The 26099-nt window shown below is 52.3% G+C and overlaps 2 long non-coding RNA genes across 2 annotated transcripts; one reads left to right on the forward strand and one right to left on the reverse strand.

The window, feature by feature from the left end:
* Positions 1-6405: 6405 nt before the first annotated feature.
* On the reverse strand, positions 6406-12245 carry LOC129640344 (uncharacterized). Its single transcript, XR_008708752.1, has 3 exons — positions 12117-12245; positions 11634-11727; positions 6406-6606 (listed from the first exon to the last, which is right to left on the reverse strand). It is a non-coding gene; the product is annotated as an uncharacterized LOC129640344 (long non-coding RNA).
* Positions 12246-12364: 119 nt separating this feature from the next.
* LOC129640345 (uncharacterized) lies at positions 12365-13612 on the forward strand. The gene is made up of 2 exons (XR_008708753.1): positions 12365-12572; positions 13289-13612. It is a non-coding gene; the product is annotated as an uncharacterized LOC129640345 (long non-coding RNA).
* The last annotated feature ends 12487 nt before the right edge of the window (positions 13613-26099 follow it).

Consider the following 26099-nt stretch of genomic DNA (forward strand, 5'->3'; position numbering starts at 1 on the left):
CCATAGACAGAGGAGCCTGGCAGGCTACAGTCCCTGGGATCCCAAAGAGTCAGACACAACTTAGCGACTGACACTGGAAAGGGGACCAGGGCCAGGACCAAAGACCAAGGAGGAGGCGGGGGAGGGAGGGAACAGGATCACGTTCAGATGACGTGGAGACCCTCCCCAAGGTCCCGAAGGACAGATGCGCACGCCAGGCTGTGAGGACACCACCCACCCCAGAATTCAGACGGAAGGATCTTGACCTCAAAGCTATTTTTCCAGTACTCATGGACGGATGTGAGACTTGGACCATAAAGAATCCTGAGCACCAAAGATTTGATGCTTTTGAACTGTGATGTTGGAGAAAACTCTTTGAGAGTCTGTTGAGATCCAACCAGTCCATCCTAAAGGAAATCAGTTCTGAATATTCACTGGAAGGACAGTTGCTGAAGCTGACGCTCCAATCCTTTGGCCACCTGACGCGAAGAGTTCACTCATTGCAAAAGACCCTGATGCTGGGAAAGATTGATGCTGGGAGGATAACGGGACAACAGAGGATGAGATGGTTGGATGGCATCACCAACTCAATGCACGTGAGTTTGAGCAAGCTCCGGGAGACGGTGAAGGACAGGGAGGCCTAGCGTGCTGCAGTCCATGGGGTCACAGAGAGACGGACATGACCGGGCAACTGAACAACAGCAACAGTCTTAAGGTGTGGTCACCCCCTCCCAGAGCCACACACCCTGCACCCCTGGAAAGTCACAACACCAAGGGGGCTTGTAGACTTCTTCACCCCACAATCGGTGTGTCTGTATTACTCCGGCTTCACCCCCTTGCCTCAGCTGTGTATTGGGCATGACTGCCCACTGGCCATGAGGATTTGATTCAATGAACCAGGAAACACCCAGGAACGTCCCTTGCTGCCCTCGCCTCCCAGAGAGAACCATCCGAACCTGCAGACCCTAATCCCCCAAGTAGGAGCCTCCCTTGTGGACACCGCCTCAGCCACCTGAGTGGACAGATGGCAAACCCATCACTAAGATGCCTGCTCCCGGAATGAACCAACCAACAGGGTCAAACCGGACGTCCATAGCAGGTGGCTGGAGTCCCTGCTGGCCGGGGGCTCTGGGAAAGGTCCCCGCCTCGCCCGGCACGCAGCGTCTCAGTCACCTGCCTGGGGCCGCAAACCCATCCGTGACGCAGGGACTCAGGTCAAGGCCACCAGGGCCTCTTTGTCATTTAGTCTACATGCCATTATTATTATTTTTTTTTCACTTGCGACATGGAGCCGGTGTCCTGTCTGTCCTTAATAGATCTAATTATCCAAAAATGCACTTTGCAATCAGCCCCACACAACACAGGCTGCATTCCTCTGTTGGGGACCAGCTGTGCAGAAAGGTGCCCGTCCCAGCCTCCCAGCTCTCTCTCTCTCCAACCAACACGGCCCAGCAGATGAAAGTAATTTTGCGCTCAACTGTCTATAAGTAATTAGGCTACGACGTGAAGGGGTCTTTATGAGTCCGCTTGGAATGAGGCACACGGAGTAATTATCAGCGATGTCTCCTTAGCAAGATACACCTTATGCATTTTGCATGAGCCCCCGTTATTAGCATAACCTGACTATCAAAGCTCCCCCGATCCACCGTCTTCCTTTTCATGTAACGGGCTGAAATTCCCCAGAAATATAATCATTTCAAAACAAGGGGCGATGGTGGTGATCAACTCGAACTGTTACCCGTGTTACGTTTTTTTTTTCTTCTTCTTTGTATCTCACCCAGCCGGGGTGGCCCCCGCTGTCTCCACAGACACAAGTTCCTCCGTCCCCCAAGAGGTGGGTTTCAGTATGCAAGCAGGGTCTTGTAGCCGGAACGCGTGTCAGACACACACAGACCCACACAGACAAACACACCCCGAACGCCATCTGATTCATTAGGAGGCCACAAGGAGAGAGAGCCCCGTTTTGCAAAATAAGTCAGACCGACTCCTGGGCTGTGGTTTTGAAACATGGGTCTTGGTGACCGCCCCCCCCCTCCCCGCCCAACCAGAAACTTCATCAGGTTTCCTCTGTTCAGACTTTCTGCGGTTTGGGGTGACAGGTCTGCACTGGACACCTGCCCACGGGAAGGTGTGTCTCTCTGTCCGAGCATCGCGTGGAACCTGCCGCCCTGTGCTGGTTAGATGTGAGAAGGGGCAGCTCGAACCAAGTTGAAAGCATGAGCCCTCACGTCACATGGATGTTTGTGGATCTAAAGGGAAATTGACGGGACAGAACGTGCCTGAGATGTCTCATCGCCCTGGGTTTTTCACAGCCAAACAGCCTCCTCCAATAGGCTTCCCTGGTGGCTCAGACAGTAAAGAATCTGCCTTCTATGTTGGTGGTGTTCAATCCCTGGGTCAAGAAGATCCCCTGGAGAAGGAAATGGCAACCAACTCCAGTATTCTTGCCTGCAGAATCCCACAGACAGAGGAGCCTGGTGGGCTATAGTCCATGGGGCTGCAAAGAGTGAGACACGACTGAGCAACTCATGCTTACTTCACTCCAATGGGTCAAGCATAAGCATCCTTGAATTTTCTCCAGGTGCCCCCGCCCCCGCCTTTCTTGCCCTAGAGTGGCTAGAAGAGGTGATAACAGAGGTAGACCCAACCCAATACTCATCAACAGGTGAATGAGGGCCATGCATGCAGTGGAATATTATGCAGCCATGAAAAGGAGTGAGGCTTCACAGCCATGAAGAGGACTGAAGCTCTTATACAGGCTACAACATGGATGGACCCTGAACACACAATGCTCAGTGAGAGAAGCAGACACAGAAGGACACACGGTGTGTGAGTCCATTGATAGGAAACGTCCAGAACAGGCAAATCCATGGACACAGAAAGCAGATCAGTGGTTGTCGGGGTCCAGGGGGAAAGAGGCAAGAGGAGTGACTGCTCCTGGGGACAGGGTCTCCTTTCAGGGTGATGGAATTTTTTTAGAACCAGACAGAGGTGCTTCCCAGGTGGCTCCATGGTAAGGAATCCACCTGCCAATGCAGGAGACCAAGGTTCAATCCCTGGGTTGGGAAGATCCCCCTGGCAGAGGGTCATGGCAACACACTAGCCTGGAGGATCCCATGGACAGAGAAGCCTGGCGGTCTACAGTCCATGGGGTGGCATAGAGTCGGACAGAACTTAGCAGCTAAACAAACAACCATGTTGTAGCAAATTCAATAAACACTTTAGAAATGGTCCACATTTTAAAAACATCTTTAAAAATAAATAAAAGATAATGTTGTCTGCTTACACCAATCCCTTCCCAGAAAGAAGCATTCCTGGACAGAAAAAGAAAAAAAAAAAAATCACTGCAGAAAAGATACTCCAGACCACTAACGGTGATGTCTTAGCAACCCCCTGCACCTCCAATGTGGGGGAAAAAGATATAATTTAGCATACTTCCAAATAACATTAAATTTCAGTCAAAATATTTAGTGGTCCAGTCCCTTTGGCCAAAAGAAGCCAACTGCTTGGAAAGCGTTTGTGGCGTGAAGAGAAAAATGTAATATGGCAGTGATGAGACAAGACCGGTCCCAAATTTTATCAGGCGTCTTAAAACCACAGAACCATCAGTAAGATTTTTTCAATGTGATTCACAGTCAATTTTAATAAATCATCTCACTGGGCTCAGGGAAGAAAGGTTTTCATTTTGGGTTTTTTTGTCTGTTACCACATCTGAGATTCAGTCTGCTGTAAAATAGCAAGATGGTGCGAGGCATTTATAGACTCATCAGTCGTGTTTTCAGATTACGACTCCATTAGGGGGTAACAACGTGTTTTCCCATCTTCGTCCCCTTGTGAGTTCCCTAGGTCATCATGGCGTCCACCTGACGTCTATCGATGTGGGTGACGTCATAGAAACGCGAGAGAGATCTCAGCTAGATGCCCGGATGTGGTCCTTACTCTTCTTGCCTGCCTGCAAAACTCATTGCAAATTTTAAAATGCAGAAAGCCTTGCATGCTAAGTCATGTCCAACTCTGTGCAATCCCGTGGACTGTAACCCATCAGGCTCCTCTGTCCATGGGATCCTCCAGGGAAGAATACTGGAGTGGGTTGCCATTCCCTTCTCCAGGGGATCTTCCCAACCCAGGGATCGAACCTGTGTCTCTACATCACCTGCATTTGGCAGGCGGGATCTTTCCCACTAGCACCACCTGGGAAGCCCAGACAAAGCCTTAAGCAATGGTATTTCAGAGGGTTATTTCCCTATGAGAAGGGAGCAGACATCCACGACTGACATGTGAAAATGTGGTCCATTATGTTAGCCAGAAACACTCAGACCTGGCCCTGAGGCACGGTAACATTGGGTGAGGTTTGGGATTTGGCAAAAAAAAAAAAAAAAAAAAAAAAAAAAAAATATATATATATATATATATATATATATATATATATATATATGTATAGCAACCATTATTTTTTCCAAACATTTTGGTCCTGGCAAAGTGCAATTTTTTTTTTTTCAAAAAAAAAATGTGTTTTCCTTCAGTTTTAAGCCCATGAGTATTTCGAGGGAAATATAATCCATCTGTCAGAAGTATTTTTTTTAGCTCACCACAAATAAAGTGATCATTACAGATTGTTTTGCCATCACTTTCACTGGTGCCTAGAAACGGAAACGTCAGGGAATATTGGTCATTTCCCAAACTGAAATGTCGCACAAGGTATGCATAATAATGGTAATTGAAAGAATTCAATGACGTTCCCAGAAGCAGAAGATTCAAAATGGAAATTCAGCAAGGGAACTGGAATTAACTCCAGAATTAACTCCAGCTGAATGATAACTTTGGGGGCTTCCCTGCCGGCTCAGCAGTAAAGAATCCGCCTGCCCACGCAGGAGACCCCGGTTCAATCCCTGGGTCGGGAAGATCCCCCGGAGGAGGCCATGGCAGCCCACTCCAGTATTCTTTCCTAGAGAATCCCATGGACAGAGGAGCCTGGCGGGCTACAGTCCATGGGGCCACAAAGAGTCAGATACCACTGAGCACTCAGGCACTCATGCCTGCAGCATTGCAGGTGAGCAGGAAGAGCACAGCTAGAAATGTATACATCAGTGTTCCGTAAGACTGGTGGTATGCATCGCAAGCCTTGGTGGAAGGACGCTTTCACATCACTGGCTCTGTGACCTGGGGGCATCCATGTCACCCACTTTGGACCACAAGGAAACTCCAAGACAGGAAAATAAATAACCTGAATTCTCTTTTTCCATGTGATAGCTATTGAAGAGTTTCAGCATTTTGTAACTCTGTAAAATTACCTACTGGTGTGAGAGAAGAACAATTGGATATGTGCGTCTTAGTCACTGAGTGTAACCCCGTGGTCTGTAGCCCACCAGGCTCCTCTGTCCACGCAATTCTCTGGAATACTGGAGTGGGTTGCCATTTTCTTCTCCAAGGGATCATCCTGACTGAGGGATCAAACTCAGGTCTTTTGCACAACAGGCAGATTCTTGACCATCTGAGCCACCAGGGAAGGCCAACAATTGGATATCTACCTAGAAATTTCTGAGTGAGTATATAATTGCTCAGTCATCTGACTCTGCAACCCCATGGACTGCAGCCCACCAGGCTCCTCTGTCTATGGAATTCTCCAGACAAGATTACTGGAGTGGGTCACCATTCTCTTCTCCAGGGGATCTTACCCATCTAGGGATCAAACCCGAGTCTCCTGCATTTTGGGCAGATTCTTTGCCATCTGAGCCACCAGGGAAGTGTTAGGAGACATTTCTAAGTATAAAGATAGGTCAATTTAAAAGGTATCAGCAGGTATATGCTTGACTTTATCTTATAATCTAGAGACAATACATTCAAATATGTAATGAATCCATACACCTTTTCCAAAGGAATACCTGAGACAGAAGTATCAATAAAGTTATAAATGACAGTCCTCAGTCAGATGAAATAATTTAGATGAAGCTTGTCTCTCTCAAAGAGATACGGACTGGGCAAGTGGTTGGGAAGACAATGTGCTTTGAACTTTGCATGAAAAATAATGAAATTTCTGAGCATGTTTTTAAACACAAGGACATGTGTTTTAACCCATAGAAGAGCTGAGTCCCAAGATCCCCCATCCCCCACCCCCCACCCCCACGCCCGCCTTGGCCACGGTCTTTGCTATAAAAACAAAGAATGGGATGATTTGTAGGAAGGGCGTGTTTGATTTAATTTCCTGATGTGTGCAACACGGTCTCCCCACGCTCAGAGACGTGTGCCCGGCGTGGCTCCCAGCTGAAGCTCCCTGTGCATATTCCATTAGAAATCAATTAGTCCCCGTCTGCTCAGAAACACCGCCATCACGCGAGGTTATGCGCCGTGCCTGATGCATTTATAACCCCACGTAAGTAGTCCCCGGAGACCCCGTAATGTGTAAACAGCATAAAAAATGATCCTTTATTCCTGCGAGCTTCACTCGCCACCGTAATTTAATAAATGGGACTGTGATGGGGAAAGACGTCGGCGGGCACTCACCACGGTGACTCACCAGCCTCGCGCCCTCCCCTCGCTGAAGAGATCATGCAAGATGATACCCTCTTATTAAACGACATTCCAGTCCAAATACTGCACCTCCACACTCTTCTCTCCCCCTGTGCTGGCCTGCAGAAGGAACATAAATTACATACTATTTAGGGCAACCTCGTCCTACGTATTCAACCGTATAGAAAGGACACATCTGATGAGGGTGCGGGCACTGTCCCAGATGTAAGTTGGCTTTACCTTAGACATCAGATGGCAAAGAATCCGCCTGCAATGCAGGAGACGTGAGTTCGATCCCTGGGTGGGGAAGATCCCCTGGAGGAGGTCATGGCAACGCACTGCAGTATTCTTGCCTGAAGAATCCCATGGACAGAAGAGCCTGGCAGGCTACAGTCCACAGGGTCACAAAGAGTGGGTCACAACTGAACAACAGACACACACACACATCACGCACGCCATCCTTAACTCTCAGGCACTCTCTGTATCTTAACATTTCTGAAATCAAAATGTCTTTTAGAAAACAAATGGGCATGTAATGCATGGTGGATGTTTTTTACAAAAAAAAGCCCTTTCTTTTCAAGTCACTAGTCTATTTCACAGCCCATGTTATCATTAGATTGAGAAAATATGGTGTGCTTTCCAAGGAATGAAGGTGAATATTTTAAAAACATTCTTCATTGTTATGGACTGAATATCTATCAGATCAGATCAGATCAGTCGCTCAGTCGTGTCCGACTCTTTGCAACCCTATGAATCGCAGCACGCCAGGCCTCCCTGGCCATCACCAACTCCCGGAGTTCACTCAGACTCACGTCCATCGAGTCCGTGATGCCATCCAGCCATCTCATCCTCTGTCGTCCCCTTCTCCTCCTGCCCCCAATCCCTCCCAGCATCAGAGTCTTTTCCAATGAGTCAACTCTTCGCATGAGGTGGCCAAAGTACTGGAGTTTCAGCTTTAGCATCAGTCCTTCCAAAGAAATCCCAGGGCTGATCTCCTTCAGAATGGACTGCTTGGATCTCCTTGCAGTCCAAGGGACTCTCAAGAGTCTTCTCCAACACCACAGTTCAAAAGCATCAATTCTTCGGCGCTCAGCCTTCTTCACAGTCCAACTCTCACATCCATACATGACCACAGGAAAAACCATAGCCTTGACTAGACGAACCTTTGTTGGCAAAGTAATGTCTCTGCTTTTGAATATGCTATCGAGGTTGGTCATAACTTTCCTTCCAAGGAGTAAGCGTCTTTTAATATGTTGACGCTTCAGGCTCCAAAGTGATGATGTTAGCAGGTGGGGGCTTTGGGAGGTCATGAGGTCATGTGGGTGGAGCCCCCATGAAGGGGATTAGTGTCCTTATAAGAGAGACCCCAGGGAGCTACCTTGACCTTTCTACCAGGTAAGGACAGAGTGAGAAGACCCATCTATGAACCGTGAAGAGAGTTTCCATGTGTGCAATCTCAGTCGCCTCAGTCGTGTCCGACTCTTTGTGACTGCGTGGACCGTAGCCCACCAGGCTCCTCTTTCCATGGGATTCTCCAGGCAAGAATACTGGAGTGGGTTCTTGCCCTCCTCCAGGGGATCTTCCCAACCCAGGGATCGAACCCACATCTGCATTGGCAGGCAGCTTCTTTACCACTAGCGCCACGTGGCAAGCCCGTATCACCGATACTCAAAGCCAATTTAGCTTAATCTTTTTCCTGAAGTTTCCTAGAATGCTGAGAGCATGATTTGGGTTTTTAGGGAGAGAACAAGTCGATGTGGGAAGTCAGATTAGAAATCTTTGGCGTATGGCAAACTTCATCAAGTTCTCGGGGTCCAGTCAGAAAGGACACAGCAGAAGACGTTTTACTTTGATTTTCCACTTGCCTTAGCCAAGGGGAAAAAAAGAACATTAAGGGGTGGGGGGAAGACAGGGCATAAATAACTATGACTCGCACACACCATCACATCGAGTGAATCACAGTCCATCTACAATTGCCAGAGAGAGGAGCTGGAAGATAGATGTGCAATTTCGGTAAGGTTGGATTATTAATATAATTGCTCGTTGCAGGACAAGCAGTCTGAGGACCACCAGAAAGCTTCTTAAAAGTGCATTTTTCCATGAGTCCATATATAGTTTTAAAGCACACGTGTGAAGTCACCAACCGCCCTGTTGTCCTGAGCTATAGATAAGCAAGTCCTTTGTTCGTAGGAGATTTCTGATTCCCCTGCAGAATTCGAAGTTAGAGGTTTCCGCTGAGGCTTTATGTGCCGGCTCTCATAAGACGAGCTTCCAATCTGGGCGGTGTTCTCTCCACCACCATTTCTCTGTTTCTCATTTTGAGTTTCCCTGGGAATTAATGCTTAACCACTTGGAGCTCGGCACTGCCAACCCAATCTCCTCCTTACCGGGCATTTAGAACAGCTCCTCGGCTTGGTGTGTCCTTAAAATACTCCACTTTGGTCTTCAGTAAGGAGCGGAAACTAAGGCCTTACGAAACAAGCTGGATGAGAGCACTAGAGGCACTGAATGAGGAGGAGGAGGCCGGCCAAAGAAAAACCCCACTGAAAATACTGCAGCTCCTGCCTGCTCCAGCTACATCCGTCTGCCTGGATCCTCGTCCTCCACCCAACAGGTGGTTGTTCAATCGCTCAGTCGTGTCCGACTCTTTGCGGCCCTGTGGACAGCAGCAAGCCAGGCCTCCCTGTCCAACACCAACTCCCGGAGTTCACTGAGACTCACGTCCATCGAGTTGGTGATGCCATCCAGCTATCTCATCCTCTGTCATCCCCTCCTCCTCCTGCCTTCAATCTTTCCCAGCATCAGGGTCTTTTCCAATGAGTCAGTTCTTCCAATCAGGTGGCCAAAGGATTGGACCTTCAGCATCAGTCCTTCCAATGAATATTCAGGACTGATTTCCTTTAGGATGGACTGGTTTGATCTCCTTGCTGTCCCAGGGATTCTCAAGAATCTTCTCCAGCGTGACTCTTCGAAAACATCAATTCTTCAGCACTCAGCCTTCTTTATGGTCCAGCTCTCACAGACAGAACTGTGTTCCTCCCCCAGACAAAATTCAATTCCAGGTGGGGCAGCATCCCGGCTGATTACACCCGAGGCCTCAGCATGGTGATTACAGCCCGTTTCGGAAACCCGTGCTACTCCCACACATCCTCCCCTTCTATTCCCTCTGATGTCTCTGTGAACGTCCGTGAGGACCACTCCCGTTTCCTGAGGCACACTTGGGCTGGTGAGGTCAGATGGTTGGGATCTGGCCCAGGGCAGCCTCTGCCCCTCCCTCGGGTGTCCTTGCTGTTCCACGTGGGTGTCAGATTCACCAGGAGTCCTGCAGGGACCGTGGATCCGGAGGAAGCAACTGCCCATTAGCCCAAAGAGAAAGGGGCACGTGTGTGTGTCCCGCTTGTGAGCTCTGGGATGCTCGTCGGCTTCTGTGATTCACTTCCAGGAGGGAGGGGAGGAAGGAAGAGGGAGAGAGGGAGAGAAGGAGGGGACAGAGAGAGTAATGGATGGACAGACAGATGGTAGATCTAATGGGTGAGAGACTGTAGAAGAGATGGGGATAGAAAGATAGATAGAGAGAACAGAGAGACGGAAGGAGAAGAGAGAGAGACTAATGGATGGACAGATAGATGGCAGATATAGTGGATGATAGACAGACTATAGAATACATGGACACAGATAGATAGATACAGAGAGAGAACAGAGAGACGGAAGGACAGGAGGTAGAGATTAGTGGATGGACAGACAGATGGCAGATATAGTGGATGATAGACAGGCTAGCACAGATGGACACGGATGCAGAGAGAGAATGCAGGGAGGGAAGAAGAGGAGATAGAGAATAAATGGATGGATCGATAGCTGGATGGTAGACTGACTAGAGAATATATGGGCACAGATGGGTGGACAGAGAGATACAGAGAGAGACAGAGAGAGACGAGAGGGACGGGGAGGGGAGCTAGACAGACGACAGGCCAATAGGTAGATCCATAGAAATGACAGAATGCAGAGTTGGAGAGGCAGAGAACAACTGTGTGGACAGCTAGGTAGATGGTAGGTATATTTGATGGAGGGCCTCCCAGGTATCGCTAGTGGTCAAGAACCCGCCTGACATGGCAGGAGACATAAGAGACGCCAGTTCGATTCCTAGATCCCCTAGAGGAGGGCATGGCAACCCACTCCAGACTTCTTGCCTGGAGAATCCCATGGACAGAGGAGCCTGGCGGGGCTAGAGTCCACAGAGTCGCAAAGAGTCGGACAGGACGGAAGCCATTTAGCCCGCACACATAACGGATGGATGGAGACTCAGACTATAGAATAGACAGACACAGATACCTGTGGAGAGACAGGAGGGAGGCGGGGGAGACACAGCAAGAGAAAGGAAGGGAGGAAGGGGAGAAGAAAGGACTCAAGGAAAGGAAACTCACCCAGTGCAGGGAGGGGCTGCCGCCGGGGTCAGGGGCCGCTGGGGCGCCAACTTATCACGGCCTCCGAGGACAAGATGGATTTTGTAAATGCCTTATGGAAATTAGTCCTTGGCCCACGAGGCATAAATCTTGATATCGAGATGATTTAGCCCGACTCCACTCCTAGGAGTGCTCTGTAAATTAGGGCCATAAATGCCATTTCTGTTGCCATTAGCGGGAGACAAGCCAGCGCGCTCCCCTCCACACACAGGCGCCCGCCCCCCTTCCCTTTCCCCTGCACCCTTCACCGGGGGGCAGCCCCTCCGCCCCGGGCACCTTCACGCAGACCGCGAGGACCAGCACGTGTGCTCGGCCAGCGACTGCGTCACCGCCTCCTTTAAGACTCCGTTCCTCGGAATCTAGGGGAATTCATTATTGATGAGGGAAACAAAACGCTACCGCTGCCGTTCGATCTGAAACACGCATTCTGTGGACTCTCCAGGCTTTTGTTGAACAGCACCAGTCAAAGCGGAAGTGAAGTGAAGTGAAGTGAAGTCGCTCAGTCATGTCCAACTCTTAGCGACCCCGTGGACTGCAGCCTACCAGGTTCCTCCGTCCATGGGATTTTCCAGGCAAGAGTACTGGAGTGGGGTGCCATTGCCTTCTCCAACTTCCCAGCCGCAATGGTGACCCCCGAGAGCACAACAGGGACCTCCCCCCTGCCCCGACCCAACCCCTGACACGCACCGTCAAAGCAGAAGATCTGCTACAAATGAAGGCTGATGGCCAGCGTCTTGGGTCGCACGGGACTTGCATCTCGAGAATCAAGGAAGGTGTGTGCCTGGTGTGAGAGGGTGGTGGAGGAGGAAAGGGAAGCCTCAGTTTGGACGGGACCTTTCAAAGGGGCTGTCGGGTTGCTGGAGAAAACAGCAGGGGCTGGGGGTGGGTGGTGGGGATACTTTCTTTTTAAGTTTCTGTACATCTTCTCTGAGATGTCCTGGGCTGAGAACTCAGCTCTCAGCACCCACACACAAAGAGAAGAGAGGAGAGGGAGCCATTATTCACTTGTTCAGTCGCTCAGTCGTGTCCGACTCTTTGTCACCCCATGGATTGCAACACACCGGGCTTCCCTGTCCTTCACCATCTCTGGGAGTTTGGTCAAACTCATGTCCATCGAGTCAGTGATGCCATCCAACCATCTCATCCTCTGTCATCCCCTTCTCCTCCCACCTTCAATCTTTCCCAGCATCAGGGTCTTTTCAAGTGAGTCAGCTCTTCGCATCAGGTGGCCAAAGGATTGGAGTTTCAGCTTCAACATCAGTCCCTCCAATGAACACCCAGGACTGATTTCCTTTAGGATGGACTGGTTGGATCTTCTTACAAGGTCTTTTCTTACAAGGACGCTAATCTCATCATGGGGACCCCGCCCTCATGACCTCAACTACCCCTAGACACCTCCCAAAGAACCATCTCCTAACACCATCTCATGGAGAATCGGGGCTTCCAAATATGGATTGAAGGCGACACACACATGGCGTATGAGAGTGAGACGGTTCCTTTTCTGTGCAGACGGCCCGTGCGTCGCCATGTCTGGCAAGAGTCATTCACCCATCACTGTCTCCCGCGGTCCTGGAACTTGGGGGAGGGGGCTTGAAGCTCAAGTGGGCTGTCTTACTGTAGTTTCAGGTTAGCAGTGATGCCCGGGGGTGAGACACTCAGGCTGCAAAGGCCAGGCTGACTTCCTGGTCTCTGTAGGGTGTCTCCGAGGGGCACACACATGACCGCCAGGATGGTGATGACCTCCCCACTTTAGCACACCTTCAGCAGGCACAGTTGCGGCAGGAAGCTAGTTACATTGAAGACAAATACAGCCCTGTAACTGCGCCCAACCTCTGAGTGGCAAACAGTCCTTTTTAAAATAAAGGATTATACAAAACAGAAAATAAAATTAGCAGTGATTTTCCGATAAAATGAGCAGATCCTTTGAGACAAAAGAGACATAAAAGCAGGCTTAGATATCCACCCTTGCCCTCATAACCTGCACAGTTTGGGTGAAATTAATTCTGTCCTCGGGGGCTTTCCTGGTGGCTCAGACGATAAAGATTCTGCCTCCAATGTAGGAGACCAAGGTTCGTTCCCTGGGTTAGGAAGATCCCCTGGAGAAGGAAATGGCAACCCACTCCAGCATTCTTGCCCAGAGAATCCCATGGACAGAGGAGCCTGGTGGGCTACAGTCCAGGGGGCTGCAGAGAGCCAGACACAACTGAGCTTTGACAGTGTGAGTTGCAGGAACAGCCAGCCTGCGGTCACTTCAAACATAAGAATAGGGCTTGGAGTCCTTGTCTGTGTCCTACGTGGATGCAGGAACGACCCAAAGCGTCTTTCTCTGTCTCTCTCCACAGCTCCGAGGGAGCCGTCCATGCGGACAGGCATCTGCTCCGCACAGCCACTGAGGAAGTCGGTTGCCTGCCCCATCCGCCCAGCCCTTCACACTTCTCCACGGTGGTCTTGGTGGCTGGAAGTTTGTGTCCAGCTTTTCCACCTTGTGAGCAGAGAACAGCGTGCACAGAAGACCCTGTCTCAAAGTCCAGAGGCAGGTGGGGCTGTGGTCACTTCCACTCCTGTTTCACCACCAAGAACTTGGCCACAGGACAAAACCCAACACAGAAGGCGCCGCAAAACACAGCATAATCTTGTGCTCAGCAAAAATAAAAAAAAAGAAAGAAGGGATGGATTTTGGCAGGACAACCTTCTGCAAAAATGGCTAAATAATCAGATCACAAAGAGACCGCTTTGAAAAGAAAAAATGCATCATGTGTATCACGCTGACTCTGTTTGCAAAGTGTCAGTAAATACTGAACCCACTTTATCTTCACCAAGGGACACTTGTGGCACTCCACCCCACCCGTCGAATGTCTAAGGGCGAGAGAGAGAGAGAGCTTGCCCCACAGTGGAGGGAATTTACCTCCAGCCTTCATCAAACCGTGTCCTTTTAAAGGTAAACTGGCACGGAGCTGTAAGTACATGGGGAAGATTAATGAGATCTTGACCCTCTGGAAATCAGAGACACATGGTCTGGGGCTGTGAGCACCCTCTCGCCATTATTACCAGTCGTTTTTAATCAATGCGAGCAAGGTCCTTGCCTGCGTCTGCTGCACCCAGCACTCCCCCAAGAACCGCGAGGCCGGGAAGCTGCCTGACAGTCTTCCGGAAGCCCTGACTGAGGAGCTCTCCGCTCACGTGCTCTGGGCGGGCTCTGAGTCCTGTGCACTGGCCGAGCTCACACCTTGGGCAGAGGGCCTGTTCGTTTGCACCTGGCATTTCTGCATTCATCCCCCGGGGGCATTGCTGAGACCTCTCTGTTGCTCTAACATTTTGTCCCCTCAGTGCTCCTGGGGTGGGGGCCAGGAACCCAGGAAGGAGTCGACTGACCCTTACACATCACTCCTAATGAGCTCTGACTTTGGGGACACCCTCGAAATCTTCCGGTACACCCGGCTTCACGTGCAAAGTCACGGCACGCCCTGGGTACAAAATGCTTTCTTAGATCCCAAAGCCAAGGGCATGTGTGCATGCGTGCTAAATCCCGTCCAAGCCCATGGACTGTAGCCCCCCAGGCTCCCGTGTGCATGGGATTCTCCAGGCAAGAACACTGGAGAGGCTTGCTGTGCCCTCCTCCAGGAGATCTTCCCGACCGAGGGATGGAAACTGTCTCTGCGTCTCCTGCACTGGCAGGTAGGTTCTCTACGCCCAGCAGCACCTGGAAGCCCCAGGGTTGGGCCCCCTGGCCTAAAGGCACACGTGAGGAGAGACCAGAGAAGCCGGACACAGCACTGCCTGGAGGTGAGTTGAGACGAAAGACTTCCCAGTTTTAACCTCATCTGAACCGGTTTATCACCAAATCTCCACAACGGAGCTGATTTTTATCCCTGCTCCCAACCTGAACCGAGAGGCCGCAGTGTCAAAGAACAGGATAAAAAAAAAAAAAAGAAACGTGAGCCCAACACGCACCCACACCCTCCGCATTGAAGACGGGTCATCAAGCCTGCACGGAGAGGGCAAACTAGCCAAGATGGCACGGTCAGGCACCCTGGCCCCACGTTTTGTAAATAGTGACTATGTAACAGCTGAGAGCTGGACTGTAAAAAGAGCTGAGCGCTGAAGAACTGATGCTTTTAAACTGTGGTGTTGGGGGAGACTCTTGAGAGTCCCTTGGACTGCAAGGAGATCCAACCAGTCCATCCTGAAGGAGATCAGGCCTGGGTGTTCATCGGAAGGACTGACGTTGAAGCTGAAACTCCAATTCTTTGGCCACCTGATGTGAAGAGCTGACTCATTTGAAAAGACCCTGATGCTGGGAAAGATTGAAGGCAGGGGGAGAAGGGGGGGACAGAGGATGAGATGGTTGGATGGCATCACCAACTCGATGGGCATGAGTTTGGGTAAGCTCCAGGAGTTGGTGATGGACAGGGAGGCCTGGTGTGCTGCAGTCCATGGGGTCGCAGAGAGTTGGACACGACTGAGCGACTGAACTGAACTGAACTCAACAGCTGAGATTGTGTGTAGCACTGCGCTCGGGCGTCTCGAGGTCCTCGCTTGGTCATGGAGTGCTCTGTGTGGCACGCCTGTGTGAGGTCCACCAGGAGCAAGCAGGGCATTGGTGCTGGGGCCCGGCTGCATCTGCTGGGTCAGCCGTGACAGGAGAGCCTATCCCCTGTCTGCTGCTACGGATGCTGCGCCAGCCAGGAGAGAAGAAATGTGTCTGCAGTTCCTGCAGCTCCTCGAGCTTCCTTCCAGGCTCTGAGCGTGCACCTTGCCTGCCCTGGGTTCAGCAAACGGGGAGATACAGGGGCAGAGCTGGTGTTGTGGGCACGATACCCAGCACAGGGGAGACCGAGGCTCCCCTGGATGGAGGAAGCCAGCGGGCAGCACAGAGCGCGTGGTACCCAGCAGCCAAGGTTCTCTCTGTGGGAGACTGGGACGTGGTGGACGGTTCCCCGGACAGCATTGAAAAGGCTTTAAGCGGTGATTTCCCGTTTGCCAAACAAGGCAGCACGGAGCGCCGCCGGCCCCGTGGGGTGGATTTTCCGGACTGGCCTGAAGGCGAGTATAGACAGCGTACTCCGTGATGCCAGGCTGATGCACCAGGTGCAGAGATGCTTGGAAAAGCCAGAGCCACATGTACTGGCCTTACAGCAAGAAGCACGTGGCCCTGGAGAACCCAGCATCTCTGATGGCAAGGCAGTAAGAGGCGGTGATGAGCAAGGTTATGAGCGGGTCCCCGCTCAGCAGCGAGGATGTTATCCAGTAGAATGTGAAGTGTAAGCAGGCGATGGCCCAGCGGGCGGTGGGGGGGATCCTCAAGAGGCCCCCAGCATGACTGACTTCATGACGTCTGGACTCAGACAGAATGGGTTGACTTGGGCAAGTAGTTTCAGCAAAAGCTAGGAGAGCCCTTGACAGCTTGGCTTTTGGGACTCTGGGACACGGGGGTGGGCCCGACGCCAGTTGAGGGGCTTTGCGGGTCCTTCTGGAGGGGAACACAGGGAAGGCATGTGAGATGCCATTCTGGGTGGGGTGGGGGTGAAGACCCTGCAGGGGGTCCACCAGTGATACGCGGAGGGAAACGTGGGCTGATTTGTGCTGAGAGTACTGTAAGGTCTGTGTCCCGTGATATAGATTCAGGACTGTGTCCTGTGGTGGAGGTTTTACTGTGAAGACCGTGTCCCGTGATATAGATTCAGGCCTGTGTACTCTGAAGGCTGTACCCTCAGATAGAGAAAAATGGAATCACGTGGGTGGACTATGAACACTGCAAAACATCCCCTCCTTGAAAGGGCGCGCCGGGTGCCTGTGAGGCTTTTGTGGGTCCTTGGTAAGAAACCCCGCAGGGGTGGAGTCGCCCCTGAGGAGGGTTCCCTGCAACCTCACAAGGACAGACGGTGATAAGGGCAGAAGGGTGGAAGATAAGGGCCCTCCAGGTGTGGGGGGTGGTTCTTGCAGCCCCATCAGGAACGGGGGCAACGTGACTTCCACCCGGTACCTGGCACCGGGTGTGGCCATGCGTTGAAGCTGCCACTGTTCGCTGTAGCATCGACTGCTGTTGCAAGACGTCAGTCCAAGCGTCAGCGTCACCGCCAAGGGAGCATCAGAGAAGAGGGAGTGCGCCCACAACGCGAGGCCCGAGACCCTGATGGGGTGGAGTGTGCGGAGGGGGCCAATGAGCAACGCCCGAAACCCTGAGGGGGTGGAGTGTGCGGAGGGGACCAATGAGCAAGGCCCGAAACCCTGAGGGGGTGGAGTGTGCGGAGGGGACCAATGAGCAAGGCCCGAAACCCTGAGGGGGTGGAGTGTGCGGAGGGGACCAATGAGCAAGGCCCGAAACCCTGAGGGGGTGGAGTGTGCGGAGGGGGCCAATGAGCAAGGCCCGAAGCCCTGAGGGGGTGGAGTGTGCGGAGGGGGCCAGTGAGCCAGGAAGGCAGGTCAGGGTCCCTGCCGCATGGTCTGTAAACAGCAGCTACGTAACAGCTGAGATCGCTCAGCAGTACACACTGACCCCAGGACGGCCTTGCTTGGAGATGGCCTCCTCTGTGTTGGACGCCCGTGTGAGCCCCGCCGAAAGAAAGCGGGGTGTGTGACTGCCGCGTCCCGGCTGCGTCCGCTGGGTCGGCCACGAGAGGAGGGAACGCCGCTGCTCCGCTGCTACGGACGCTGCACCGGCCAGGAGACGAGACTATCGTGGACGCTGCGCCGCGCAGGAGACGAGACTGTCGTGGACGCTGCACCGGCCAGGAGACGAGACTGTCGTGGACGCTGCGCCGGGCAGCAGGGAGGCTGCGCTGTCTTAGGTTGTGCTGTGCCTGCTTCTGTGGCTGTTGCGATAACCAGGAGAGGAAAACAAGCAAAAAAAAAAAAAACAAAAAAAAAACCGCCTCTGCGGTTCCCAAGGCTGCTTGAGTCCGCTTCCAGGCCCTTAGCTCGCGCCCTTGCCTACCCGGGGTTCAGCGACCAGGGAGACAGTGATACAAAGCCCCAAACGCCAGGGCTTTGCTCAGAATCCACCTCAAAGCCTGAAGGACCCGGGGCTCTTGTTGCAACCACTCCTTGGTGTGAATTTACAATCCTTGAAGGAAATCACGTGTACACACTTTGTAAATCAATTGCCCGCTGCCCCGACTCCCCCGCTTTCCCAAACGCCTCGGTAATTAATCAAATCGAGGGTGGAACAGAACCAGACTAGGAAAAATACTTTACAACCTAAAAAAAAAAAAAAAAAAGTCCGAGGGTCTCTTGGTGTCCAGGTCTGGTGGGATCTTAGTGAAGTCCACTTGGCGACTGGTAATACCAAGAGTCACGCCCCCCATTCGGGTTCTGAGCCAGGCAGGGCGGGGTCAGGGCTGTGGAAACACTGGGGGGTTTATCCCCAGGCCCAGTGTCCCTTCTCTGCGGACATCGTGGGTTGTGTGTGGGTTCTGCAAGAAAGCTCCATAAAGACTGGGCTTCACACAAGGGTAGCAGGAAGGCCTTTCCCTTTTGCTCCAACCCCTGCCAAGATCCTGGAGCGACGCTGGCTTTGAACAATTCTACCTGCTCTGAATTCCACATGGATTTGTCCAGTGAATATTCCAGACTGATTTCCTTTGGCATGGACTGGTTGGATCTCCTTGCAGTCCAAGGGACTCTCAAGACGTCTTCTCCAAAAGCATCACTCCTTCGGCGCTCAGCCTTCTTTACAGACCAACTCTCACATCTGCATGTGACCACTGGAGGTTTGTACTGTTCCCTCTCAAATCTCCATCAGGACACTTTGAAAGCTCAGGAACAGTGTCCCCGACAGACACACCCCAAGTCAGCTGGTTTTGGAAGCACCTCACAAAAGAATCCGCCTGCAATGCAGGAGACTTGAGTTCGATCCCTGGGTCGGGAAGATCCCCTGGAGAAGGGAATGGGACCCACTCCAGTATTCTTCCCTGGAGACTCCCATGGACAGAGGAACCTGGCAGACCGCAGTCTGTAGGGTTGCAAAGAGTCGGACACGACTGAGCGACTGACACTTTGACTTCCCCAAGGAGAACCTGTATTCACCGCTGAATCCCAGTCTCAGTGGGTCAAGGTGTGGGTCTCAGGAGGGGCTTCCAGGCACAGCTGGTGATGCCCCCCCTCACCAGGTGTGACCAGCTTAGTGCTGCAGGGATGCTGAATCTAGACACCTGAGTACACACACTCACACACACCATACGTATGCACATACACGCGTGTGATTGAAGCAGGAAGCAGGAAACCCTGACTGGAGACAATGACGTGCCTGAGACGTGGTAATCGCCGAGCAAAGACGCAATGCGGGGAGCCCCTCTATCCTGAGACTCAGACTGACAGCAGCATGGAGCCCCCAGCCCCCAGCGTCTTCCCAGCCTTCCGCCAGAGGACGGGAGAAACGGCTGCTTAAAGCTCGGCATTCGTCACGTTTGACGGCGTGTCCTGGGGGCGGATGCTCGGTCCACGGCTCTGCCGGCTGATGCACTGGCCTTCCAGCTCTGCAAAAGACTCAGTCCTGGCTCCTCGATTTCAGCCCGTTCCCCCCGGCCGGCGGGCGTGAATGTGATAGTCTCGGAGAGTCCCCTCATGAACGTTGGCTGAACCCCCCGACCTCCTAGAAATGGCGCGGGTTTCTCTTGGAGGAGACCCAGGAATGGTGGTGAGCGGAGGTGCAGGGCTTGGCTCCAGACACGCATGCGATTCCCAGGGCCCCTCGGTGCAGGAACAAGCGCCAGGAGGAATTCCAGCCCTTGTCGGGGTTTCTGCTCTCCCTGGGGCTGGAGGTTGCCCCCGTGTCAACGTCCCAATCTTGGGCTACCTCACTCCACCTGTGTTCTTTCGTGGGTGATCTTGGTCTCATCAGGACACCAGCATGGACCCCGTCTCTGTGCCTACCTGGACTGTTCCCCACAGTCCAGCCCGTCCTGGGGACCCCATCGTGCAGGCTAAGTCGCTTCAGTCCAACTCTGTGTGACCCCACAGACTGTAGCCCGCAGGCTCCTCTGTCCATGGGATTCTCGAGGCAAGGATACTGGAGTGGGTTGCTATGCCCTCATCCTCCAGGGGATCTTCCCAACCCAGGGATGGAACTCTGGTCTCCTGCAGTGACAGGCAGGTTCTTCACCACGAGAGCCACCAGGAAAGTCTGTCAGGGACACCACGCCCAGCACCAACTTCATCCACCCTTGGCGTCCAGAGCCATCCCATCAAGTCTTCCCAAGACTTGGCCTCAGTTAGCTTAGGACCAGCTGCTAACACGACTCCAGTTCTTCTCAGGAGCAATGCCAGTCTCCTCCCTCCTTCCCAGATGGGGGTTGAGGCCAGCTCCCCAGGGGTGGGCCGGGACTGTCCCAAGCTCATATCCCAAGCTCATGATGTACTTGGTGTCCCAAGTAGATAACGGTCGTTGTTCATCGCTCAGTCGTCTCTGACTCTTTGCGACCCCGTGGATCGTAGCCCGCCAGGCTCCTCTGTCCCTGGGATTTCCTAGGGTAAGAATACTGGAGTGGGTTGCCATGCCCTCCTGCAGGGGATCTTCCCGACCCTGGGAGATTGAGCCTGTGTTGCTTGCACTGGCGGGCTGATTCTTTCCCACTGAGCCCCCAGGGCAGCCCACACTATTCCTTTGCTGTGTTGTTGTTCCGTTGCTAAGTCAAGTCTGACTCTTTGTGGCCCCACGGACTGCAGCACGCCAGGCTTCCGTGTCCTTCACTGTCTCCCTGATACTACGTATAAAACACATCAGCGTATAGCTACACCGTAAACCTGCCACGTAGCACAGAGAAGTCTGCTCAATACTCTCTAATGACCTACACGGGAAAAGAGTCTTATAAAGAGTGGATAGACCTGTATGTGATTCCCTTTGCTGTATACAAAGGGAACATTTGTATAAACATTTGCAGAAACTAAGGCGACATTGTGAAGCAACGACACACACAAATTTAAAAAGAAAAGGACCACTAAAGAGGAATGGAAGTCAAGATCAAGGTCTAGGGGTCCAGTAAGAGTCCTGGGTTCACTGCCCTCGGGGACGAGCCACTGGGCCGCCTGTGTGAACTTGACCAAGTGGTCACTCATGTTTCCCCTGCCTAGTGGCTCAGATGGTAAAGAATCTACCTGCAATGCAGGAGACCCAGGTTCGATCCTTGGGTCAGGAAGATCCCCTGGACGAGGAAATGGCACCCCACTCCAGTGTCCTGGAGAATCCCATGGACAGAGGAGCCTGGCGGGCTGCAGTCCACGGGATCACAGACGAGTCGGACACGACTGAGCAACTAAGCACGCACACACTCTAATGCTCACCCCCGTCCCTGGATGAATGACGATCCTCCATCATCCTCCTTGAACTCAGACCTCGGTTCCGAGAAAGAATCCTTGAGACGGATGGGTCCTCTCGAAGATGCCATTAACAGGATCCATTTCGCCAAGAGTCGTCAACTTGAGTCAGCCGCTCGAACTTGGCAATCAAGGGAGGGGAGGGAAAAGGAGCCAGCACCGGGACCTGGAATTTTCTATGGATTTTCCGAGACCCCTGCTCCTCCTGGAGCTGGAGGCATGTGAGCGGTGAGAGGAGAGGAGAAGATACAGTTCAGCCTGTGGCCTGAGCCCCCCGGTCCACGGAGGGCAGCTGACTCGCCAGGTCCCCGAGCCAGGGTCCCCGAGCCAGGGTCCCCGAGCCTCGCCCTGCTGTTCAGTCAGGGCTGAGGAATGCTGTGTGGCCGGGAACGCACACAGGCTTGGGTATAACCACAGGCCTCACCATGCAGGGGCAGTGAGGCCAGACCGCAGCAAGCCCCTCTGGGTCTCATCACGTGTTTGGGATCCATCTCGTCAAAAAGCTGTGACCAAGCTACACAGCAAATTTGAAAAGCAGAGACATCACTTTGCCGACCAAGGTCCGTCTAGTCAAGGCTATGGTTTTTCCAGCAGTCATGTATGGATGTGAGAGTTGGACCATAAAGAAAGCTGAGCGCCGAAAAATTGATGCTTTCCAACTGTGGTGTTGGATAAGACTCTTGAGAGTCCCTTGGGCAGCAAGGAGATCCAACCAGTCCATCCTAAAGGAAATCAGTCCTGAATATTCATTGGAAGGACTGATGTTAAAGCTGAAACTCCAACACTTTGGCTACCTCATGCAAAGAACTGACTCATTTGAAAAGACCCCGATGCTGGGAAAGATTGAAGGCGGGAGGAGAAGGGGATGACAGAGGATGAGATGGTTGGATGGCATCACCAACCTGATGGACCTGAGTTTGAGCAAGCTCCGGGAGTTGGTGATGGACATGGAGGCCTGGCGTGCTGCAGTCCATGGGGTCGAAGAGAGTCAGACATGACTGAGCGGCTAAGCACAAGTTTGATTTACGTTGCTGTGCAGCAGACACTAACACAACATTGTAATCATCCTCTAATTTTAAAAAAAAAAATCTTTTTAAAAAGAGAGAGAACCATAATTGGGTGTCTGTACTTGTCTGAGTCTCACCTGTGGGCGTCGAAGGAGGGAACGAGAGAGAGAACCAGTTTCTGGTCAGCTTCTAGCCAAGCCTCCTCTCCACCCGCCGACACCAGGGGGCGGGGAGCTGGGGGCTGGTTCTCACCGGGGGTGGGGGGCATCTCCAGGCAGAGCCCGTGTCTGCTTGTCTTTACAGGAAACAGTTCAAAGCGAGCCCCTCCACCGTCTGCTTTTGTTTCCGCCCGAGCTTCATCCCTTATAACCATTATTTAATGAATTTTTATTAGAAAAGCATGGCTCTGCTTATGAATTTTTTTTTTTTTTTTTTTTTTTGTCCTCTGAAACCGGGAGGGAGGGGCCAGACTGTGTGTTTACCCGGCTGTGGCGTCTCTGTTTTTTAATACCGGGTGTGCAGCCGCGAGTTCACGCAGGAATCAAAAGGCAACAGAGAGACTCTTGAAGGGGGAAAGGAATTTGGGAAGATAATGGGGGCGGAGAGCAGCCCCCTTTGAAGTGAGAGCAGGAAATCAGCTCTTGCTTCCCAAGGCCCCACACCCACCCCGTCGTTTGCATTTCTGACCCCTGTCCCCTGTCCCCTCCGGCGTCTGGGGAAGGTGGGCACGGGAACCTGAGGTGGTCAACAGCAGCCTGGCTTCCCTTCTTCTGAAATTATTTCTTGTGTGTGTGTGTGTGTGTGTTTCCCTGCACAAAATGTCGAAAGACCCAGAGATGGGGAGTTCCCTGGGGGTCCTGTGGTTAAGGCTCCATGCTCCTGGCGCAGTGGGGTGTGAGTTCAATCCCTGGAAGGAGAACTAAGATGCTGCATGCTACGTGCCTGCGAACTCACTGCCCTTGTGTCTGACTCTTTGCAACTATACGGACTATAGCCCACCGGGCTCCTCTGTCCATGGGATTCTCCAGGCAAGGATATGGAGTGGGTTGCCATTTCCTCCTCCGGGGATCTTCCAAACCCAGGGATCGAACCCCCGTCTCTTACATCTGCATCGACAGATGGGTTCTGGCCACTGGCCCTAGGTTACATGAAGCATGGCTAAAAGTGAGGTTCCTTAGAGCTGGGAAAGCTCCCAGGACGTAAACTCAGGGCAAACCCAGAGTGGGTTTCTAGACACTTCCCCAGGGCTCATCCCAGGTGAGTGAAACAGGACTCCGTTTTGCACATTCCGTGCTCTTCCCTCCAAGGAGGGCAAGTCCGTCTGAGGAGGGACCCCTGGCCCCAGGAAGGTCCCATATCTGCACGTGCCTTGGCCCCTTGAGGACAAGTCTCTTTGGGGTAAAGTGCCAACGACCCATTGCCATGGGCACCTGCCACCCAGGATGAGATAAAATGCTGACCTTCAACACCCCGCCCCCCGAAAGGGGCTAGGCTGGACAGCAGCCATCAGACTGCCTGTGCTCTGGGAAGAACTGGCAGGACAGGTCTTCAGATACTTACATTTTTTTCAGGAGGCAAGTACATGAGCCCAGTTCTTGTATCTCTTCAAGTCTAGTGTGTGCGTGCACGCTAAATCGCTCGGTCACGTCGAACTCTGTGTGACCCTGTGGACTGCAGCCCGCCAGGCTCCTCTGTCCCTGGGATTCTCCAGGCAAGAATACTGCAGTCGGTTGCTGTGCCCTCCTCCAGGGGATCTTCCCGACTCAGGGATCGAACCCCGGTCTCTCACATCTACATGCATTGGTAGGCAGGTTCTTTACCACTAGCGCCACCTGGAAAGCCTCGTATCTAGCTGCTGCTGCTGCTAAGTCGCTTCAGTCGTGTCCGACTCTGTGCAACCCCATAGACGGCAGCCCACTAGGCTCCTCTGTCCCTGGACAAGCACTGAAATCCTTCATGGTGATGACGGTTTCCTCACGACTAATAGCAACCTTCTGCAAAAATATGTGCGTGCTTGCATGCATTCCGCCTTCACCAAAATCCCATGCACACTGACCTTCCCTCCCGACTCTTTGGAGCAGCCTCTCAGAGCTGTCTGAAATGCTGTCTCCTGGGCTGCAGTCCTCACTATGCCCCAAATAAAACTTGACTCACAACTCTGACCATGTGCACATTTGTACGTCAGCGGGTACAGCAGTCCCTCTTACTCGCACCCCCAGCACAGACCCTTCCATCCCGTGGAGCGTCGTCTCATGTAGACCCCGGACTATGCCGGATTTTGGGCATCACCTCATTGGCTCAGGCTGTCTCTGAGCCCCAGACGTCCCCACCTGTATGTAACTCCAGGCGCTTCCTGTCCGTGCCCACCTGGAGGCCAGGCGCTGTGTGCCTGCCATCATCACTGACCCAGAGCGCTCGCTCCACAAACACAGATAAATGGACCCGTGGAAGAGGCAGGAGGCAGATCCCCGGTGCTCAGCATGCGAACATCCAGATGCAATTTTGCTGTGTCTTCCTCGGAAGGACAAAGATGCTCAGAGGAGCCTTGGACAGACAGTCCAGGGGTTCTTTTTAAACCACAGCGTCTGTCCTTAAATAACACCTCATAATGCTCAACGCGGCAGAATCTCACACTCCTGTTTATTTCAGCACAGAATCACTGCTGCTCGGGGCTTCTCCAGTGGCTAAGTGGTTAGCAATCTGTCTGCAACGCAGGAGACCTCGGTTTCAGCCCTGCGTCGGGAAGATCCCCTGTAGGAGGGCATGGCAACCCACTCCGGGACTCCTGCCTGGAGAATCCCATGGACAGAGAAGCCTGGCGGGCTACAGTCGATAGGGTCGCAGTCAGACGCGACTGAGGAACTAACACTCACTTTCAAGCACTCCCCAGAACAAAACGGCCAGTCCCGGAATCCATCATCAGTTTCGACCTGTTTGCACCGCAGCATCCGTCAGCAAAGCATCTCCTGAAAACGGCCAGGGACGGTCGATGGAAATAAAACCCAGAGGGAAAGAACGGCAGCGTTTTGTTCAACCATGACAAGAGTAACAGCCCAGCATTTTGTCACTGGCCTGTGTGATAGGAAACATTCAAATAGGGAAAGACTTTAAAAAAGTAAACAAATAAGCATAACTTTCGACTTCTGCATAAATGCCTCATTTTCCCCTCCTGCGTGATGACCACCGCAGCGGCCGATGAAAACGAAATACATCATTCTGGAAACCTGAAAACATCTATATATCTTCAACCTGGAACAAATGGGTCAAGATGGACTTGCTAATGTGGAAAAGCCAGATCGCATCTGAAGCCTGTAAAATGACGCAAACTAGGCAGAGCCACGTGCTGTGTGTACTAAGTCGCTCGGTCATGTCTGACTCTTTGTGACCCGATGGTGTGACCCCACGCCAGGCCTCCCTGTCCTTCACCGCCTCCCAGAGCTTGCTCAAACTCATGTCCATCGAGCCGGTGATTCCATCCAGCCATCTCATCCTGTGTCGTCCCCTTCTCCTCCCGCCTTCAATCTTTCCCAGCATCAGGGTCTTTTCCAATGAGTCAGCTCTTTGCATCAGGTGGCCAGAGTACTGGAGCTTCAGCTTGAAGGAGCATCAGTCCTTCCAATGAATATTCAGGGTCGATTTCTTTGAGGATTTCAGCCTGGGTGGTATCATGCAACTTAACTCAATTTTCCACTCACATTAAGTGATTTTTTTTTTAAATTGACTTTTTTTTTTTGCCTAGTAGATGTTGCCTGTGAAAGAATGAATGTTGGTGTTGGCTGGCACCCAGCGCTGGCTGCATGTGGCCGTCGTATTTCTTCATATAAATTAATGCGCC

This window comes from Bubalus kerabau, chromosome X (assembly GCF_029407905.1).
Source record: "Bubalus kerabau isolate K-KA32 ecotype Philippines breed swamp buffalo chromosome X, PCC_UOA_SB_1v2, whole genome shotgun sequence".
Lineage (NCBI taxonomy): Eukaryota > Metazoa > Chordata > Mammalia > Artiodactyla > Bovidae > Bubalus > Bubalus kerabau.